The 19,280-nt window shown below is 43.5% G+C and overlaps 1 protein-coding gene across 4 annotated transcripts in view; it reads right to left on the reverse strand.

Moving 5' to 3' along the window:
* LOC138300336 (prominin-1-A-like) overlaps positions 1-19,280 on the reverse strand; it is a 475,106-nt gene that overhangs the window by 339,865 nt on the left and 115,961 nt on the right. The window lies entirely within an intron of this gene.

Consider the following 19,280-nt stretch of genomic DNA (forward strand, 5'->3'; position numbering starts at 1 on the left):
CTTCCTTAGAGACAGATCTTTCCAAGTCTTGGACCGGACCTTCTTTTCTGGCCTTTTCCCCTTGGCATGTGGAGTCCCCCAGGGCTCGTCCCTTAGCCCCACTCTTTTTAACGTTTACTTGTCAGCTTTAGCTAGAGTAGTTGCCCCTCATAATCTGTCCTTGGTCACCTATGCAGATGACACCCAGTTAGTGGTATCCCTCTCCAGCTCTGGAGACTCGACGGTGACCAATCTCTCCTGCTGTATGAGTGACATCGCCAAATGGATGACCAAGTCCAAACTCAAATTTAACGATGGAAAATCGGAAGTCATGGTTTTGGGCAATGGTCCCCCCCCTCTTCCCCTTCCCTCGCTCTCAGATGCCTTCAGTACTCTTCCTCCCCCCAAATCTCAGGTTAAAACTCTAGGTGTGATGCTTGACCCCAGGCTTACTATGGACTCTCAAGCCAGTAAAGTTTCTTCTACCTGCTTTGGTCTTATGCGCATGTTCAGAAAGATTCTTTCTCTTCTTCCTCCTACAGCCAGAAGAATTCTCATCCAAGCCTTAATTCTTTCCCGTCTGGATTACGGAAACTCTCTGTTCCTTAGCTCCCCTTTTTATGTTATAAAGAAGCTGCAAAGAGTGCAAAATGCAGCTGCCAGGCTTCTTACTCACTCCTCAAAATATTCATCCGCCAAATTGGCTATCTCCACCCTCCACTGGCTCCCCATCAAAGAACGGATCCATTTTAAATCTCTCTGCATTGTCCATAGGGCCCTACATGGTAAAGGTCCCATCTCTCTAAGGAAACGGATCTCCCTGCATACTCCTTCTAGGAACTTACGTTCCTCCTCTCTTAGGTATGCACACATTTCTCGATCTAAGAGAGCCTGGGGAAACAATTATTTTTCCAGTAAGGCCTCCCACCTTTGGAATACCCTTCCTTTGGAGCTCCGTTATGAATCCTCCGAGCACCTCTTTAGGAAAAAGCTCAAAACTTTTTTATTCTGTAATTAGCATTGATCCCCCCTCCTATTTGTGTGTTGCTGCTTTTAGCGCTGGGATGCCTTCGGGTCACCATGCGCTTTACAAATCTTATAAACTAAACTAAACTGTTGCAGCACTTATCTGTATCTGTTCAAGCCCAGTCACAGAACAAACAATCTCAGCACTGGAGGCACTCTAGGTAAGCATGTTCCTTTTCAAAAGGTCTATTTGTGATCACTAGCTTGTCTCCCTCATTGCATGATCTTAGCTGTGTATTGTTCTTCTGAAAGTCTAAATCCGCCTCTCTACCATGGGGATACATACTTTCAGCTCAAGCCTCTACTTGTCTCCATCTCCCTGGGCAGCCACCGTCCCCAGGGCCACTGATGCTCACATTTAAAACAGCTGGCATGGGTTCATCAGAAATGAAGCAACAGAGCAGTAGGGAGCTTTTCCTAACACTAAGAAAATAATCACAATGGAACCTTTTCTTAGTTTACCCCCTTCATCCACAAGACCCTTGAAGCCCAGTGGGTCTGCGAGGGTGCAAGGCCACGATTTACACGGATGGCACATACTGCAATAGCCCTAGTGAGAGGCCCCTATCACCAGGCGGGTGAAAAGTGGTGAGTATTTCTCTTCCCACAGAGTAACCAATACCGGGGTATCAGTAGCTCCAAGGGGAAGGATGGCACTCCAGATTACAGAATGCTGGTGAATAAGATGTGTCAAGCATTGTTTTCAATCGATTCCCAAATTCTTTATAAAAAATTTGCGACCTGCAGCATTACAGTGTCCTGGAACCCAATGGAGCTGGCAATTCCTCTTACCGGTCTCATCTGGATTATGGGGCACTTATAAAGAGTCCCCTGGAGTCACTCAATCATAGGGTGACCACTTTGCTCCATTATTCATATTTTGAAATATGCTGCTGTTGGCAAGCTACAGAAACATACACGTCACACTGAGGCATACATGGTGGTCTCTTAAACCCACTTTAATGGACAGCTGACTGTGATTCAGGACCACCCCTTAAGGAACCCTTATGGAGCAGAATTATCATTTTCATCACCATGATCTATTTACGTATTGTTAGCAGAGAGGCCATGACAAGACAAACAGGAGGCCTCTCAGGGAGCCAAGGTAAACTTTCGGGATCACACAGAGGCCCTATTTCAACAAAAGGTGGAACCGGTAGCATATGGGGAAAGGCAGAAAGGTCTGACTTACACATATAATTACCATAACAGGCAACCCTAAGGTATAAGGGTAGCCCAGTTCCTGCAATGGCAAAATCATCCTGAATCAGGAGTGTAGCACATGTACCGTGAACAGACTTCATGTCGAGGCACTGCACTTAGATAACCCTCAGACCAAATTGTAGTCTTGTCAGAATGTGACGCTAGTTCCAGGCGTCTCTGGTTTACTACAGAATACCATGCATTCGGGATAAATCACAAAACATCTTCTAAATGTATTGATAAAGTAGGGGTTATTGTTCAATTGTGACAACATGCACATTGCTCAGATCATTTTCTACGCATTTTACACGTGCTGCCGTATATTTCTAACTATTTGTTTAGATATGCCCTAAAAAAAGGAAACTGAATATAAAAGCCCGATTACAATTTCAACATATAGAAATGTACTGGCTCTAGACAAAGTCACGCTCAAAAGGGCAGATATGACAAGGCACGGTGGTGTCAACCAGTGGACCTCTGCCAGGTCAGACTGGAAGCCAAAATCAGCTCCACACTGTCAAATTGAATCAGTGGGGTAACAAAACCTTAGCTCCTGCCCCCAATCCCTTGCATTGTACTCCCGGAGGGTGGGTGGGCTCTTATTTGGTCATTCTACCATCCGCCATTTTAGAACACCTCACCCTTGCATCCTAGCCCAAATCTAGCAGCGAGTTTTTCAGTGACACAAATAGCTTCAAGGAGATCAACAAGTTTGACACGAAAAATGTTTTTGGGTGTTACTGATTTATAAATTTGAGCTATTGGCTCTCAAAAAGGGAGAAATGCTTGCTGACAGGAAGGAATCCCAGGGCACAGTCGTAGGGCTACACGCATATCAAAGACAGTTGTGAGCTAACGTGGTGCCTTTGTGCTCCTAAGAATTGCATTTGGAATGCCCCAGTTGACCTTGTTACTCGTTATTTTTTCTCTCACATTTCTCGATCCGTCTTTCCAAGTCAGACTCTCATTTTAGCTCTTAAGATGTCAGTGCCTTTTCTGCTTTGAACACACCATCCGATCTCTCATTCTTCAAGGTCGGCAACCCTTCTCTACCATATTGAAGACCCACCTTACTAGCACTGCTGTCCTGTACCTGTGTCATTCCTATTTGTACTGTTTCCCATTTCCTTGCTCCCTCATCCTTTTCTTATCTCTCTCCTAGTTCTCTTAACTCTACTTCTTCCCTCGGGTACCTATTTATTTACGTTTCCGCTTCAAACACAAATGTATGTCCCTCGTTCTCATGCCACTGCCAGGTTCCCTCACATCTGACCTGCTTGTACAGACAACTGTTCCCTTTCCTCTATTTCTCCTGGGCTTCTTTGCACCTCCGTCTCTCATTACTGCACTCTATCTCTTCCACCTCTCTGCTTACCTCCAGCTCTGAAACTCTCATTCACTAAACTACAGCTCTACATAATTCATGTTCACTTCGATCTCTTCCAGTTTTACTGCCACCCTACTGTTCATTCTCCTCTCCCTCCTCCTATTTATCTTCACCTCTCCCTCTCACATTTGATCTTACCCTTCACCTCTACATTTTTCTCTTACATTTGACCACTAAATCTCTCTTTCAGTTCATTTGTTACTTCGCACTTTCTCTCATTCCCTCACTATCATCACTGAATGCTAACTTATTCACCATCTCTAATCGTCTTGCTTCTGCACCCCCAGTTTCACAACTGCCTCCACCTTTACCTTTCTCTCTCATTTTCAAACGTCTTTCACACTTGTTTTTTGTCACTGCTACCTCACATTCCCATGAACCCTTCTTACTTCTCGTTTCCGTCTTTTACCAGTCGTACTTTTCAGTTCACTCAGCTTCCTGTTGCTTCTCTTACTTCTAAGCCCATATGTTACACTTGTGCCATCTCTTTCGCCCTCCATAATATATTTTGCTCTCCTTTCCTTGTTTACCTCCCACTAATCCACAGTTTCTCATTCCTGGCTCTTGCTGATGGCTCACCCTTTGGCCTTATTTCCTCTATTTGTTCTGACCCTTACTTCTGTTGTTCCAGCTCCTTTGTTCTTTTCCAGTCAGTTCCTTTCTAGATGTCTATTTTTCCTTTCCTCATTTCATTTTTACCCTTCTTCCTCATTTTGCATTTCTTGGTTATTAACCTTTCTTAGATCTCTTTTTCTTTTCCTTTATCTTTCGACCGTTTTCTTTCTTATGTATTATCCACATTTCTTTCATTCACTCCTTTAGAGGTGTTTTCCAATCTGTTTCTTATCACTACCTCTCATGTTTTCTTTCCCCATTCATTGTGTCTCTCTTTGCCTCCACTTTATTGCTACTTCTCCTTCAGTTTACCTTTACTTCTCTCTCCCTTCTGTTTAACCCTTATTTTCTTAGTCTTTCTCTGTCATTTTGCTGACTCCTACACTCTCAGTTCTGTTACATCCTTCTCCTGACAGTTAAATATGACCCTCTGCCTAGGTGCATACGATTCTCTTCAAAACTTGCAATGGGATGCAACAGCCAAAGCAACAACAGAGCGGAAGTCTCACTTTCACAGGATCAGCACTGGCAGGAGCAGTTCGCGTTTCTCACCCCCACAAGAAGCTGTTCATAGGTAGCAGCAGCACATCCTTCACTCACACCCACAGCAGGTACTACAGAGGTGTCAGCATTGCAAAGGAGAATAACATTTCCTCTTGCAGGTTATGCACAGGCATCATTGGTGTAAGCTTTCTTCATGATGAAGAGAAATAGCACACAGAGCTACATTGCAAGCTTCTCTAATGCAAAACAGGCAACAGGGGCAGCTGTCATGCAAGCTTCCTTCAGACAAAGAACAGGCACACCACAAGCAACAGCACAGTAAACCTTCCTCGCACAGAAAAGGTGCAGGATGGACATTAATATTCAAATCACCCTCACATCAGTGTGTTACAGTGAGCAGCAGTGCAAACCTCTGTAGCAAAACAGGCCCCTCAGGAGTGGCAGCTGTGTAAGCTTATCTTGCACTAAACGAGAAAAATATGAGCAGAAACTATAGATGTCTCCCTCATGAAAAAGATACAACACGGGCAACAGGAGTACTACAAGCACCTCTCACAAGAGCGATACACCATGGGAAACAAGGAGCATCGGCAACCTTCTTCACAAGAAAGGTACAGTAGAGGCATAAGCTCTGCAAGCACCTCTCACCCAAACAGGAAGAATGTGTGATGAGAGAGGTGATGCCGCATGGAAGGATAGGGGTGCAGAGCTGCCAACTGGCAACATGTCACATGTGACACCTTCAGGCATTCTTGGCATTTTATTCCAAACGTATTGTGCAAACAAGGATTTCTGATCCCATGTTTAAAAGCTAAACACAAAACGACAATTTCTAGAATGCCCAGTAGGCTGGATAAAAGGCTAGAAGCAGCTCGAGGTTTCTCATATGATGGTGAAAGGGTGTGGGTGGGTGTGAAAACGTCCACACCACTCTTTCAAATTCACCAGGCAAGAATTGTAAAATGTGAGGAGTTATACAACCTATGTGTGCCATCAGGTGCATTTGAGTTATGCATTTAACAAGCATTTTTTCATCTTGTATCTTTGAGAATTATAATCTTAAGACTTTTGAGATACATGAAGGATCAAATATGCTTTTAAAGATAATTATTTATTATTTTACTAATGGTTCCAGTTCACGTTATGGTGAGTGACTGGGTTCCCTTTCACTAACATTTCACTTTTTCACCTGTTCAGGCTATTTAAATGAACAATAACAAACAAAGGGGCAGATTTATATGTTGTCAGTAAGGCAAGAGTGACGGAATATCCTTACCGCCAACTTAACGACCCGCCCATCCGAAGATGCGGGCAGACCATAGGTTTGGCTACAGCAGTGAATACTCCGTCATCGCCATGGCCAGACCTGTCAGATGGCCCAATGGAGTAAGGCGTCTATGATGGCCCCACTATTGGGAGTATTGATAACATTCAGTACACCCAATATGGCCACCATTAGTGTGCACGTAATCGTGCAGTAAGACAGTCTAGTTTCACATTCTGTGACACGCAATCACCTGACTGCATGAAGGGGAACAAAAAGATGGAGCCGGTAACGGCTCATTTACCTTCACTGAGTCACGTGTAGCAGAGGGGGGGCACCGGTCCCTTGATGAAGTGAGCAGGGTAGGGGCCGGTTGCGAGACACGAGGAAAGAGAGATAGATGTTAGGAGAACAGAGGATGTGGGGGAGCTGAGTTTTCAGTGCCTCTTCACATTGTGCTTTATTCACATTTAGTGTGTGACTACAGGGAGGTACTCCCACCGAACTCCAGTTTGGGAGGTATACAATGATAACTCGGTAAGTGAAAATATTCACGCAAATCGTAAAACTTGCTGCCTGGGTCACTACTTGGGGTGGTGAGTGCTCTAAAAGGATGTCTTTGTATTGAGCTTGTACTAATTCACGATTTGGGAATAGACTTTGTATGTAGTTCACTATACTACTATGGGGCGAAGGGTACATGGGTGTAAGCAAAGGGAACAGAAATATGAGGGAGCAAGAGGCAATATATGGATGAAGTAGCCTTCACTAATTTTTACATGTCTGTCTTTGTATTCCCTTGTAGGTAATCCTGAGTGTGTGTACTAAAAGGGGACAATTGAACCCAAGCTCATCTGTTGATCAAAAATTGGTTGACAACAGGTAGGGAATTTTATGTTGAGGGGATTGATGGTCCTGATGAAGGCTGGACGACCCATAAGGGCGATGGAAATGGTTAAAACATGTTGACCGTAGAAGAGATATTTGGGGTGAAGGGGTGATTATATCCCTATAGCACCACCATTTTTCTAATCCTTTTAATCCTATTCGGTGAATCCTGGAATAGAGATTAACTATGGATACACTTGAGATAGTTTTTTGTGTTCTGTATATCTGATCCCGTTTGTCTTTTTATGTTTTGTGTTCCTCCTTCCTTTTGCTCCATTCCTTACGTTGGTCAGCTTGGGAATGTGTCAGCATAGCCCTATGATGAAGCATGCCACGATTAGTGGGTGAGGGCAGTTTTTCTAACATATGCTAAGTCTCTAGTTGGTGGGGTACACCCTTTTGGGTCTCCACTTTGATTTCTTGTCCTTTGTTATTGGTCTTATGATTGGGAGGTTGGACAAGAAACTTTTCCTCTCACCCCTTTGTTAGTGTGTTGAATGAGCAATGGAGTAAGGGCCGTTGGTGAGATGGCTATATGTCCGCCTACTCAAACAGGATGGGTGGACAGATAGCCATTTGTTTACTGGCAGTAAGGACAGTAAAATGCTAGTAATGGCTCTCTCACCATGGGAGATTACTTTCATGATGAGCACAGCATTCCATGTTTTATTTTGAGAAAGAAAATCCTGTTTCAGTTTTCTTCTTTGTGAAAATAAAAAAGAAAACTGTTTGTTGCAGGACTGTATTGTGCTGACGCAGCCCTGCACCAAACAGGCAAAATGCATTGTCAGAAACTGCTGTGACAGCAGTTCTTGACAGTGCATTAGCAATTACTGTCTCCTTGGTGGTAATTTATAAATGTGGCAGGTGATCCCTCCACCTAGGACACAGAGTAATCTACTTTGTCCCCCTGGTGGAACAGGGCTTCCTCCAACTTGTAACTGAGGCCATATGTTTGGAGAATTCATAGTGATCTGGGTAAAGAGGTACATCTGGGGACTCTGCACCATGGAAATTGATTTGTGAATGGTTCATTGGTGCTGTCTCTCTGAGTCTGGGGCTGGCTTTTGCATCAGTGGCGTCTGGTACGACAATCTTTGTTTGCACCCTGCACATGAGGTGTCCCAAGTACACCACAAGACCCAGCCCTAACTAGCACTTGCATGCCTCCATAGTCAGGCCTGCCTGTTGAAGAGCCCGAAGTGCCTCCTGGAGCTGGAACAGGTGGTCCACCCAGCTGCCACTGTAGACAGCTATGTTGGCCATGTAATTAGCACTAAACAACTCTATTCCAGCCAAGATCCTGTTTACAAACTTTAGGAAGGTGGAAGGAACATTAATGAGTCAAAAGGGCATCACCCTAAATTGGAAGTGACATGATCACCTCCTGCACGGATTCCATCACTACTGTCCTCTATCAGTGCCCTCATCTCTCTATAGCCCCAAGGTGTGGCTATAGAGCATGCTGTATGTCACTCGCACATAGTACACAGGGTCAGAGAATCATACAAATGTGTAAATCAATGTTTACAAAATGTTACATAGGAAAATGTGAGCCGTAAGTTGTAGCAATCATGGCATCCATTTTGTTAGGCCATACATGTTAAGAGTGCTTAGTTTGGAGAAACACAAACTCAGAATTTAAAATGTATACAAATGTAAAACATTATTATCGAAAGGAACCCTTTTTAGCCATCTTAAAATAGCAAAAGATTGAGAAAAAACAATGTTCTAAGCCTATGGCTTGCAGTTTGCATGCAGCTCTTTGATGATGGTTCATATCTCATTGTGCTTACGAACTGCAACAAAATAATCTGTGTCAAATGTACTAACCTTCTGAGATATCAGCATAAAATATAAATCTGGCATCTGCTTGTTACACATTGTGCCTCGCAGCTGGCTCATTAACCTTCTGTGCTACTTTATCATAGTCAAAACCAAGACTAGACAAAGAAATCTCTCTCCAGCAAGTACATTATTCTCTAAAGCGATCTTACTGTTAATATCCCCTGAAAAATTCAGAGCACACAAAGATTTCTGCAGGTGGCCTTTGCCTTCCCATTACGTCAGACTGGTCTTAAAGAGACCACTGAGGCCCTCCCTGTTAGTGTGAGTTGAAAGAGCAGCAGGAAGAAAATGAACCATTTTTTTAAATGAAGCATAGTGCACCTCCTGTGCAGGTAAGCTATTTGACCTATGTCCACCCCCTTCGAAGAGGCACTGGTTGTCAAATGAGAGGCACTCTCTGGGAATTATATATTTTTTCAGTCACCTCTACCACGGATGGCAGGCTTCTTCCAGCCTCTGTCTATGCAACATTTTTTAAGTTGCGGTTTTAAATCATTTATTTACATGATGTAGGAAAATGCCCCTCTAGGATGGTCACCCCCACACTTTTAGCTGTAGATCATGAGACTGAAAGTGCAATGGAGGCTAACCAGGCCCCAGTGCCAGTGCTCTCTCCCTAAATTGGCAACTGTGAATCAGTATCCCCAATTGGCAAGTACTTTAACCCAATTATAAGTCCCTAGTATATGGTCCCAGTGGTATCCAGGGCATGGGTGTTAAAGAGGGGGAGCAGGGCATGAAACAAAGTTTGTGCTACCATGAGTGGCCTGCCATTGCAGACTGCAGGAGCAGTGCAAACAGCTCGAACTCGACTGTGCAGAAAACATGTGTGCCCAGCTCAAGCACTATCTTTAATATATGTCACTCACCCTAAGGAAGGCCTCTTGAGCCGCCCAGGAGGCAGGGTCATTATATTAAAAGTGTGGACACATAGATGCAAGCTTATATGTCCCTATCGTGGCCTTTTCCATTAAAGGTCCCTATAAGGGAGCAATAGACCATAGGGTAATATGGGCTGGCGACCGTGCAAACCAGAGGTCACCAGCTCCATTATGATACAGCTGAAATTGGGTCCTATTCGCTATCAAACAATGTGCCTTCTCACCCTCAACACAAAGTTCGTATCGAGGGCGTGGTGATGTGGCATGGATCCAGAATCTTAGAAGTTGCCCATCGAGATAAACTAGACTTCCTGTGCTTTGGCTGCTAGCCCACAGCTGCTGCCACCAAGAAAGTTTTTAGATATCTTGGGTGCTAGTGCGAACACTCTCAGGAGTCATGACAATGGCCTGGATGGGAAGGCGGTCACACCTCCCTCCCCCCATAGTGAAGTGCCATATCAAGGCAGTGAGCTACAAAGGGTACACCTTCTCTGATATGCAAACAGGCAATCCCCCTGCAGAGGACAAAGCCATCCCGCCTGCCCCCAGGCACATTTGCACCTGGGCAGATGAGAAAATTAGTTAGTCAGGAGGCATACACCCCCAGAAGGCTAGCCATACCTCTAGGGTGGACAGCCGGGCCTGTACAACCGAGAACGACTGCTGCTATCTCGAAAAGTGGCAAAATAGGGGGCTCTGGGTAGAAAAGATGCCACAACACACTGGATGTGGTCGTCTCAGGGTTGGATTAGCCGCTGGGGCTAGTAGTCCATTGGCTACTTGCACCCATACCCCTAACGCCCCTAAATTTAGGATTTTAGGGGCTTCGCTGGCACCAGAACCTCAGATCTGCAACAACTTGTGAAGAAAGGACAGGAAAAGGCATGCATGAATGACAACAGAAAGCTTCAATAACAAAAGGCATGATACCTTGAACCTGTGACAATCTCCCTGGAAGGTCAGAGAGGGGGAGGGAGATAATGCTCATTGAAATGTCGTAATTTTAACTTGAAATCTGCTAAATTTTACAGTGGAGAATATTTTTGGGGGGTTTTCTATTCGGTTTTACTGTTTGCTATGAGGCTCCTAGCGGAGGGTGGTGTGTCTTGTGGGCATGGCAGGAGCCTGTGCTTCACTTTTTTGGTGATGATTTTGTGTACACCAGCTCAGGGATCAGTTAGCGCTCCTATCATGTTCATCAGCATAGCATATAAGTGCGCCAATGCAGGCCTGGCAGGTCAGAGAGCAGGTAATGGTCAATGAAGTGCCACAATTTTAAGTTCTGCTTAATTTTAAAGTGTGGAATATTTTTGAGGGTATTTCTATTTTGTGCTTCTGTTTGCTATGAGGCTCCAAGAACAGCATGGTGTGTTTGTAGGTCCTGTTAGAGTCCGTGTCTCACTTATTTGGCTGCCATTTTGGGCGTGCCACTTTGAGGATCAGTTAGTACTCTAGCAACTCCTCTCATTGCATTAGTACTTCATATAAGCGTGCCAATGCCCTGATGCATCACTGGAGCACCTAAGGTGCACAAAAAGGCAACTCCGTTTATACCTGGACAGTGCTAGGGGCGCTGCCTGTGGGGACTCAGACAGAGAGAAATTGGTGTACTTGAGGTTCGCCTTGCTTGATCTGGATCAAAGTAACAGTGCAGCGAGATGTGATTGGAAAGACCCTGTTTGTGGCTAGAGAGGGTGTTGCTCAAGTTGTAACTGGCCTATTAGGAGTCTGGCTATTACCAGCAAGTGTACTGCGGTGGGCATAGACAAGATAGATGGGGAGGATAGTGTAGAGAAGGACATCTTAAGTTGTGCCTTGATTAAGGTTTGTTCTCTGACTAAGCACTACACTGAAATTAGTGAGCTGATTGGTACAACACAGATTTATTGCCTATTTATCACAGAGACTTGGGCAACAGAAGATTCGGGCCCTGATTTAGTGACTGCTAACTCTGGGTTATGCCATTGTGAAGGTGGATAGGATGGCCAGAGAGAGGGGGGGGGGCTGGCCATAGTCTTTAGTGATTGGCCAACATGTACTCCTGAATCGTTCTCTCCTTCTGTTATTGAGGGCTGTGAGGTGGGGTATTTTAAGATACATTCTGACCGTTCTCAGATACTGGCAGGACTTGTGGTGTATCGTCTGCCAGGCCCTAAAACTCAGTTATTAATGAACAGGAATCAGGTTTTCTCCAGCAGAAATTGTACCATTTTAGGGGATTTTAATTTTCGTTTAGAAAACCATGGTGATAATGATGCCTGCGCCTTTTTTTTATCTAAAGCATATCTGTGGCCTCTCCCGAAGGGTTAATTCTTCAACCAATATAGGCAGCTATACCCTTGATGGAATTTTTTACCAACCTTGAAGACTTGATAGTTGTAGAGTGTCGCCCTTTAATTTGTTTGGACCGTTATGCTGTGTTGTTTGAAGTGCATAGGGATAGGGAAAGCAAGAAGACCCAGGATAGAGCCATCAGCTTTAGAAGGTGGAGCAAAATCACAGGAAGGATGCTTTGATTGAATCACATGCTAGAGACCTATGTGGGTCAGGATCATTGGCCAAGAACTTTAATAAGTGGATTTTGTCTGCTGTTAATGAGCTCACCACGCTCACTGTTAAGAAAGATGGTAGGAGGAAAACCTCTGCTCTGTGGTTTTCAGAGGACCTAAAGAACCTCAGAAGAAAATGCTGCAGACAGAAACAAAGGTGGAAACTGTGTTTTAACTGTGACAATAAGTATAAGTTCCACGAGTTAGTGAGAGAATATAAAGGTGCGATTATTGAGGCTAAATCTTAGCTAAGATCTGCCATTAACACACCAAAAGAACTATTTAAAGCGGTTGTCCGTCTTTCATCCTCTCTCCCTAACTCAACAAGCTTTGAAAACTCCCAAGATTTTTGTAATAGAGTAGCGTGGTTCTTCAGGGAAAAGATTATGAAGGTTTAAGCAGAATTTCACAAACAAGAGAAGAAACCTCTAGCTTCTTTTGCTGAAGTAGTCTCTTACAGTCAGTCCTCTGATGGGTATTTAGATAGACCCTCACCTCTTCTTGAAACGAAAATTAAAACCCTTTTGGCTCAAACCACCTTGGAATCACTGAATGATTCTTGCCTGCCTAAGGTGCTTCAACTGGTCCTGGATGTTACTGCAGATTCACTAGAAAAATCTACTCCCAGGTTCTAGAGTCCTCAGTGTACCCTAAGTGGTGATAATTATTCCCTCAAAGAAAAAGCCCAGTAGCAATTTGGGAGATCTTAAAAAATCTATAACTGATTGCCTTGCTGCCTGCTCCAGCTAAAGTCCTGGAGAAAAATATTAACCAGGAGCTAGCGGAGTTTCTTAATGAGCAGGAACTCTTGGTCCCATCACAAAATAGGTTCAGAAGCAATCATATCACATGCTAGAGACCTATGTGGGTCAGGATCATTGGCCAAGAACTTTAATAAGTGGATTTTGTCTGCTGTTAATGAGCTCACCACGCTCACTGTTAAGAAAGATGGTAGGAGGAAAACCTCTGCTCTGTGGTTTTCAGAGGACCTAAAGAACCTCAGAAGAAAATGCTGCAGACAGAAACAAAGGTGGAAACTGTGTTTTAACTGTGACAATAAGTATAAGTTCCACGAGTTAGTGAGAGAATATAAAGGTGCGATTATTGAGGCTAAATCTTAGCTAAGATCTGCCATTAACACACCAAAAGAACTATTTAAAGCGGTTGTCCGTCTTTCATCCTCTCTCCCTAACTCAACAAGCTTTGAAAACTCCCAAGATTTTTGTAATAGAGTAGCGTGGTTCTTCAGGGAAAAGATTATGAAGGTTTAAGCAGAATTTCACAAACAAGAGAAGAAACCTCTAGCTTCTTTTGCTGAAGTAGTCTCTTACAGTCAGTCCTCTGATGGGTATTTAGATAGACCCTCACCTCTTCTTGAAACGAAAATTAAAACCCTTTTGGCTCAAACCACCTTGGAATCACTGAATGATTCTTGCCTGCCTAAGGTGCTTCAACTGGTCCTGGATGTTACTGCAGATTCACTAGAAAAATCTACTCCCAGGTTCTAGAGTCCTCAGTGTACCCTAAGTGGTGATAATTATTCCCTCAAAGAAAAAGCCCAGTAGCAATTTGGGAGATCTTAAAAAATCTATAACTGATTGCCTTGCTGCCTGCTCCAGCTAAAGTCCTGGAGAAAAATATTAACCAGGAGCTAGCGGAGTTTCTTAATGAGCAGGAACTCTTGGTCCCATCACAAAATAGGTTCAGAAGCAATCATATTACGGAATCCACTTTGCTTATGGCAGTGGATTATATCTGCTGACAAGCTGACCAAGGGTGAGTGGCTATTCTGGTAAAGCTTGACCTGTCGGCAGCCTTTGATACCATTTCGCCATCCATTTTGGTGCAAGTGCTGCAACAGGTGGGACTGTGGTCCTGCCTCTACCACAATCCTGTTCTGCAAGGGAGGTTTTGAGATCTCTCCATTGGTTACCAATCAGAAAGCATGTGACCTTTAAAGCTGTGTGTCTGGTGCATAAGGCCATCTATCAGCGGGGTGTAGGATATCTTAGGACCGCTTTCGACTGGTATGCTCCCAGCAGATTGCTAAGATCTACAGGACAAAGAAAGGTGGTGATCCCCCAGGTTTTGTAAAGCTAGATGGGTGGAGTGAGATTGTTCGGTGGCAACCACCAGGTTGTGGACTACTCTTCCAGAGTCAATTATGGGTGTGGACTAGTCTTTGATTTTTCACAGGCAGGTAAAAACCTTGTTATTTTCATCTGCATAACTCTTGGTGGTTGGGTTTCGCTGAAGCTGAGGCTTCGCTTTGACACTCCCCTCTAGCTGGCTCATCGTACATTAATGCTTTGATGTGTTTTTGGTTTTATGCGCTATATAAATTCATAAATTCAATTTCAAATTCCCGGAACTGCTCAACTGCAGTTCGTCCTGGACCAAAGACTGCTTCCCCCAGTCAGAAGGAACCCTTTGTGAGCCAATGGCAATACCAGACTCCCTTGGACTAGTGCCACTAGTCCCCTACCCATTACAGGTAAAAAGTACTCACCCAATCCAAAGAGGTGGCCATCAGGACCTCCGAGCGATTGCCCAAAGACAGGTGGCCCAGTGCACTGGGGCAAGTGTAGTCCAGGTCCATGCAAAGTCACACCCAGCTACTGTTTCTCACTGGACCTCCGGAAGGAGAGAAAGGTTCTCCTCCACCTTACCACTGTCAAGGCTTGTTGGTGGTCAGTCCGGTCATAACCACCTTTACTCAACGCAGCAACCTGAAGGCGCACCACAACACCTTCAGCAGACGTCACCTATGGCTCCGTTGTCAAGCTTTTGTATCCATTTCCTCGCACTGTCCCAGTGGTAAAACTGGCAACCACAGCTCCCGTTCAGCACCAAGGATAGCTAAGCACACCTCTGTACCTAAGATGCCCAAGCTAGGTGGAGTTGTACTGCCTGGTGTAACCTGATCCAGATGTCCACACAAGCTTAACCCCCAGTGGACTCTTATGAACTAGTACCATTTTTCAGCAGTCGCAGCTCCCGCGTTGAGCATCAGGACAGCCAGGACATCTCTGTGCCCAGGCCCCACAAGTCACATAAAATTGGTTGGACTGTTGCATCATAGTCTCCCCCCGCATGTGACCGAGTGTCACTAGTGACTTTCCCCATTGACTACAATGGTAAATTTTGACAGCTTCCAAATGTACAGAATTTCAATTTACTCTAAAATCCATAACTCTGGTTATATATATATCTGACTTACTATATTTTGGTGTCTAAAATAAGATAAACCTAAGCTTTATTTTTATAAATTGATTTTGGATTACTTTTGAGCCGTGTCAATTACTTATCGTCCGTGTTGGTACTCTGAAGTGCTTAACGCAAGTTCCTCTAGTAAAGCCTGACTGCTCTTTGCCACAATATGAGGACTGAGCTAAGGATTTATTAGTGTGAATCCAAAGGACCATCTCAGGGGTATTGTGAGAGTATTACATAGTGAAGTCTAACCAGCCTCACTGCATACTACTCCACTTTTCTACACATGGCAGCTGGGCTACTGCAGCTGCGGGGGTTCCAATCAGACCTCCCAGGGTTGACCTCCAGGCACTGCATGGGCACCCAGCCTCCATTATGCCCCTCAATAGAATGATTGGAGTTGGGTGATGGGAGCGGAGGCCCATCTTGCTCTCAAAGAAGCCCAGAGCCTGCAGCCTACTAGGTAAATGCCAGATCGACTGAAAGGCCAGTCTGGCAATGGCCTCTGCTACAGAATGGTAATCTCTTACTGGTCACATCAAAACTGTTTGCTGATGTAAAGGAGTGAATGAGCCATGGAAGGCCGTCCATACAGGATACTGGGAGCAACTATGCCAGTGAGCTGGGGGCAGAGGGCTACGGTCACATAGGTTGGGATGAGTGGTCCGCTGCATGGCCATATCTCCTAGCAGCCCTGATGGAACAACACACCACATTCTTTAAATCAGAACCTAAAGCAATTAAATATCTAGACAGATTTGCTTTAAACTGCCCATGAAAAGTATGGCCCTGATTTTGGCGGAGTGGTTACTCTGTCACAAACCTGATGGATATCCTCTCCGCTGTAATACAATTTCCATAGGCTAATATGGAATTGTAATATCGGTCACATTGGTGATGGAGTAACCCCCTCTCCAAACTCTAAATCAGGTCCTATGTCTTCGGTGCTATGGTAGAAGAAAGTACTAAAAACTTAATGGTTTGACTCAGCTTTTTTAACAATATTTTTGAGTTCTAGGTCTTAAAAAACTTGTTTGCCATGTTTGTTCGGTGTACTATGAGGCTTGTATACAAACTTTTTCCAGAGCTGTGAATAGCTCACTCTTCAGCCCTTGGATGTGGCGTATATGGGGCTATGAACTTCACACACAAAAAACTCAGCAGACAGAACTGTTTCTCCTTTGGAAGATTAACCTTCACATTCTCAGGGCCCAAAAAGTGATTAAAGCAGTTTCTATTCCTGTCTTTTAGCCTGTTTCACTTCTTGGGTTTTGTGATGTCTACCACCAGCTGGGCACCTGGCAGCAAAATCCAGAATACAGCCCCAGACACACCTTAGCTTAAAGAGTGTATGACATTTACTATCAACAATTAGCTATTTACAGATGCATTAAGTCACTCTGCAAAGGTGCTGTCGCATGCAACTTCCTTGTAGGTATCTTTCCTGTCACGGTTTGTCAGGGTCTGCTGCAGCTACCCATCAGAGGAGTATGTATTTTATGTTTTTATAACACCTTATCTACGTTTTTACAGAGGTCAGTAAAAGTTACATGAGTGAAGTAATTAAAACGAGCACTGGCAAAACCAGTATGTCTGGTGTTGGCTGCAAACTTTTTGGCTGTGATAATCCTTGTTTTGTCTTGGTTTTTGTCAAACTGTATAGATGGGGAAGTTTCCAGGCACTTGTCAATGTGAAGGAAACACATGCTAAAAGCAAAAAAACTTTATTTGAGTCTCAAAACACACACATTGACATAGGGTACAACATTGTGAGTGGATGTGCTTTTTGGTAAAGGGCTGAATGCTATTGCTCACAGTGACATTAGCGAATGGCTGAAGTGGGCTGACCCACTGTACTTTGCTGTATGTTGTAGCTGGTATAATTAAAATGTGAATGGCAGTAAGAGACCCATGGATAGACATAGTAGGAGAAATTCTGAATAAGTAAGAGTATTATTTATATAATTTTGGTAACATGAAAAAATCTCGGCTTATCGCAGACCTAAAAATACGCAGGCAAGGTGGAAAGCCATGCTGTAGATAAATTATCAGTCAAGGGTACAGAGCGAATGTGTTTTTGAGAGATATGTGGAGTAGCAGTTCCCAACATGTGGGCCAGCAGGAAGGCAATTCTCCAACGGTTGCCTCTCAACAGAAATACAAACATGTGATTGTTTTTATATTTGTTACTTCATTAGTGCAGCAGTTTTAAAAGCCCTGCAAAGTTCCTTGTATGTCCAGCAGTTTTTAGGCAAAAATAAGTGTCAAGATAACTATCGTAATTAATGTAAAACACAGTAAGGGGGTGCACCACTCCAATTTATCAAATGAGATACAATAAGTACAAAAAGTCCAATATTATCGAGCAAGTGATGATACAAGGTATCTTGTTAGTTTCTTCCACAAGACTTTAATTGATATGAGAAGCTTGTTACAACAATAAGTTCATGAGGACAAGAGGCTGCTTGTCCTCATGAACTTATTGTTGTAACAAGCTTCTCATATCAATTAAAGTCTTGTGGAAGAAACTAACTAGATACCTTGTATCATCACTTGCTCGATAATATTGGACTTTTTGTACTTATTGTATCTCATTTGATAAATTGGAGTGGTGCACCCCCTTACTGTGTTTTACTATTGGGGTGTCTCTTCACCCCTCAGGCTCTTTTGTGCAGCAGGGGCCTCGGCGGAGTTGCACACCATATCAGCCTAAACAAGTTATTATTGTGTATATTGTGACCTTTTGGACACTAATAGGGATTGATGCGTTCTCTTTGGGCTTGCTGCATTCTGTTTGTTTGACATATCGTAATTAATGTACCTGCTGAGGGGAGATTGGAGTTTTGTTTAGTGTCAGTTTTGACTCATATAAGGTAGCACAGATGGTTAATATTCCTGCTGCAAAGAACGTATATCATGTATTTCAAGAAACAGTATTTTATGTGCATAGAACAGTGGGATACTGCTTTTGTCACCTAGATTCTTTTGTAACTGTGCATACCATAGGCTGCAATCGTAATCAAGCTCAGTGAGCTATGAGCTCAAAGAGCTGTATGCAAACTGCATGGTACAAGTTAGAAAGCTACATTTTTTTTCAGTCTTTCATTACCCTGATGCTGCTAAAAAAAGGTTTGTTTGCGTAGAAATAAATTCTTATCATTAAAGTCAAAGCTAACCACTGTCTTATGTTCTAAATCCTGAGTTTGTGCTTCTCCAGGTCAAGCACTCTAAGCAAATGCCTACTAGTATGGATGACAAGTGAATCCTACACCGTGTAGTCCCCTTTGTGTTACGTAAAATTTTCTACACACTAATTTACACAAGTATGAGTCATTGTCTCTGTATGTGTGTGATGTGTACCTTACACTGGTACAAGAGGTATTAAAACCAAATGAAATACATGTAACAGAGGGGCCATGGAGAGATGAGAGGCATTTAAGGTTTTACTTCCTTTCCCCACCCAATATTTATGTGGAAAAGCTTTCTCCAATCTTATGTACCTAAAAAATAAATACAGAAATCGTTTGGGAAATAAAGAAAATGACCGGAGGATTCAACTTTCCAAAATTAAAACAAATATTGAAAAGATAGTTGCCGAGAAGCAGCAACAACCTTCCCATTAATATGTTTTGATTTTTTGCATATTTTTTCAATATAAAATAATTATATCTTTGGTAGTTTGAGTATTTGTTTGATGTGTCCTTGTTTTTGTATTTTTTGCAAATTAGTGTTTTAAAGTTTGAAATTTAAACTTGACAAACTGCTTGGGGTCCCCGACTTCCAGTAGTGGTCCAGTGGGGGTCCTCAGGAGTCAAAAGGTTGGGAACCACTGATGTAGAGTACCAAAAAGGTTGGGTAGAATGAAGAGGAAGTGGACCAAAGTCTTCTATAGATTATAAGCAATTAGGATAAATGATTTGAAG

The sequence above is a fragment of the Pleurodeles waltl genome, chromosome 6 (assembly GCF_031143425.1).
Source record: "Pleurodeles waltl isolate 20211129_DDA chromosome 6, aPleWal1.hap1.20221129, whole genome shotgun sequence".
Lineage (NCBI taxonomy): Eukaryota > Metazoa > Chordata > Amphibia > Caudata > Salamandridae > Pleurodeles > Pleurodeles waltl.